We start from the raw sequence: 3,778 nt of genomic DNA on the forward strand, positions 1-3,778 counted from the left end.
AAGATTACCTTAACGGCGTCTTGCATTTTATGAAGTCTATTGGACGTGTCTAAAGATTTCCCACTCTTGGTGTTTCTTCTTCCATGTATCCAACCACTTGGGGCGGACAGTAGAGCGACGGTCTCGCTTCATGCAGGTCGGCGTTCAATCCCCGACCGTCCAAGTGGTTGGGCACCATTCCTTTTCCCCGGTCCCATCCCAAATCCTTATCTTTATACCTTCCAAGTGCTATATAGTCGTAATGGCTTGGTGCTTTCCCCAGACAATTCCCTTCACATTCCTTTCTTCCGTGTATGGTATTATTTCCAGTTCGATTTTGAATGCTTGATTGATTGTTTTTCTTGGCATATTTCTCTGTTTGTTCCCTCGTTCTTATACGAGGGAATGGTATACGAGGAACTCAAAATAACGTTATATTTAACGATCTCAAAATCGACTTGAGAATGGTTCAGGACGGACCGAAGCGTCATCGTCCCTTCATTTTCTAGTGTGTGTGGTTTGGTCAACAACGTTATATTTAATTAAAAAATCTTTGGAATAGGGCGGTAGAATAGAATCAGCGTCCTGGATGGCTCCTGTACGTGTCCTAAGTTGAGCAACCTGAAGTTTGTCCGGACTTCCAAGGAATCTGGAGTCACTGAGGTGATACCCAAAAACAAGTCTTACTTGGCTGACTCTTAAGTTATATTTCTTTGAAGCACATCGTGGTTCATGGGTCAGGCATGCGGCTAGATGACTGGTTCTATTTTAATTAGTGCGCCGCTCCAAATATTTTCTCATATTTACCTGGTTACTGAAGTTCAGCTTCAGTCTGATGCCACTGTCCATTTGTCAGTGCCTGATGCTTGGTGTGTGTGTGTGTGTGTGTGTATGTGTGTGTGTGTGTGTGTGTGTATGTGTGTGTGTGTGTGTGTGTGTGTGTGTGTGTGTGTGTGTGTGTGTGTGTGTGTACTTACCTAATTGTGCTTGCGGGGGTTGAGCTCTGGCTCTTTGGTCCCGCGTGTGTGTGTGTGTGTGTGTGTGTGTGTGTTTGTGTGTGTGTGTGTGTATGTGTGTGTGTGTGTAGTCACCTAATTGTGCTTGCGAGGGTTGAGCTCTAGCTCTTTGGTCCCGCCTCCCAATCGTCAATCAACAGGTGTACAGGTTCCTGAGCCTATTGGGCTCTATCATATCTACATTTGAAACTTTGTATAGGGTTAGCCTCCATCACATCACTGCCTAATACATTCCAGTTGTTAACTACTCTGACACTAAAGGCTCATTTCTTACGCTTGTATCATATTTACATATCAAATTTTGAATCGAATTAGCTTGAACGACGTTTATTGACAGCTCTAACGCGGAAAAGGTTAGACTTAGACATGTCTAAGTCTGTAGAAATTACAGACTGACTAAATTAGTACTTAGACTGTACTAAGTCTATGTACAAATCCTGATGTCTCTGACAGAGGCAGGATTGGTACACCTGCCGCTGGCCGGGGATGGCGGTGATCAGTGCTGTTCCATATCTGGCCGCTTTTGAGGGTAAAATAGACAGTTGTGCGTACACCTGACTGTCGTCCCATGTTACGTAAGTATCAGTGAACATTCCAGTGGTAGAAAGTTGTGGGTGTAGTGTGTTTTTGTGTCTAAATTAGGGAATGTTTGCCGTTCTTGCCAGAGTGATGGACCCCCGGGCGCCTGACCTGTCACGGCAACCAGGCTGGCCAACCTGTGCGTGATGCTGCAAGTGCGCTCTGCAAGCAATAAAACCCCGAGTGAAAGAATATGTTGCAGCTCGAAGTGTGTGTTGCACTCAAGCACTGAGACGGGATTAGATGTAAATTGTGATAGCGGCTGTGAGTGACAGCTGCAACATCCATGGAAAGCGAGAAGAATTTTTTCTTTGGCAACTATGATAGCAGTGCTGGAGCCCCGCGTGAATAATATAGGCGAAGGTAGGCCTACACAGGCCTCCTATTGCTCCCTCGAGCTGGTTATGCAGCCAGTTCTATTGCTGGTGGCACCAGCAACAGAATGGCTGCTGGAGGCTCCCAGCAGGACGCTCCTAATACCTAATTTAAACTAGTAAGCAGTTTCCGAGCAACGTCGAACTGACAAACATAAAAAAATAAATTGATTGGTTAGAAAGCAGAAAACCATTGAATTGGACAATAAAATCAAAACATTTAGAGACGAATCTGTTCAGTGATTGGTGTGAAGTGAATCATATTAGTGATAGTGATGCAGTATATAGTCTCTTTATCACCCGTAGCGATGTAAATCACTCTTTCAGCAAATGAAAGTGGTGGATGTGATGTGGTTTACAGGAGCCATATACGTCCACAACTATCAAGAAAGTACTACCCAAGATGCCTGGGTTATATAGTATATATCATAGTATTGATGTATACAACCATAGTATTGGAACTAGTTGACTCACATGTGTTACAGGTGGTTTAATCTGTAAACTAATTACAAATTACAGGCGAGATACCATACTTTATCAGATTTAAATTAAAAACTTCAAGTAGCCATTTCCTTCTGGATAACATGCATGCACGATGTAGTGTGCTTTAAGCAGACCTTGCTATCTAAGGCTTTGGTAGGAAAGGCTACTTACCTAAGCTTAGGTAAGCCTACCTAAGTGTAGGTTTACCTGTAAGTCTACAGGTAACAAAGCTATGATACATATATATGTATGGGTGACTTTAATGCTCTTCACGCTGTTTTTAGAGATGCTCAGTGTAACAATAATGGAAGGGTCTTCTTGATATACCTTTCTGATCATGATATTAATGTGTATGATACCGATAAACAACCCCATTTACTGGGAGGGAGGCTGGTTTATGTGATTATTTGCAGCCTAGTAGATAGTAAGTAATTATCAAAAGAAGGCACCAAGCAGCCTAGTAGATAACAATATAAAAGTTAGACTCGTGCCAGAATTAGTCAGTGCCCGTTTTGCAATATCTTGAGTACATTTGTTTTTCTCTTCATTAAATAATATACAATATAAAAATATCAAAGTGTTCTGTGAGGATACACAAGGTGTTCTTTGAATACTCTTTATTTTCTTCTATTGTATAAAATTTGTGCGGATTCCATCCCGAGATGGGGATGGAAAACTTGCCTTTATAGATAGGCTAAGCCACTACCAGAATTTTCAGCCTGTAAACTCTGTGACAAATTGAGTTCTCATTCATCCATTATTGTTTTAGACCTGGCCAAGTGTATTGTCAACTATGTAAATATTTTATTAGAGCTGGTATGTTGGAAGACATCCTAACAATATATCCTAAATTTGCTTGTCACTTTTTAAAGAATAAAGAATGATTTGTATATGATCCTCTGTCCTGTGTGACAGTGAATACCAGCATCATCCTCACTGTAAAAAAACGAATTTAAATACTCAGATTAGGAAAAATTGTAAATTAATTTTGTCAAAAAAGGTGTTAATAATCTACTACTCATTTGTAACTCTAACTTCCATCTATGACCAATCGTTTTACTGTCCCCTAGCTTTGAATAATGCTGCTTTGTCTACTTTGTCAGTTTCCCTTAGGATCTTATATGTTGCTATCATGTTCCCCCTATCGCTCCTTCAGCGTGATAAGGTCCAGTACTCTGTCTTTCCACATAGCTCAATCCGCTCAGCTCTTTGGATCTTTTCTAGTTTCTCCTTGTTCTTTTCAGGTAAGGATTCCATGCTGGAGGAAGCATATTCAAGCGTGGGGGTCTCTCCTTCGCTGCATATAAGGCATGGAAAGTTCCTTTGTCCAAGTTTCTGAAGGAGACT

This window comes from Procambarus clarkii, chromosome 26, assembly GCF_040958095.1.
Source record: "Procambarus clarkii isolate CNS0578487 chromosome 26, FALCON_Pclarkii_2.0, whole genome shotgun sequence".
In the NCBI taxonomy this organism is placed as follows: Eukaryota; Metazoa; Arthropoda; class Malacostraca; order Decapoda; family Cambaridae; genus Procambarus; species Procambarus clarkii.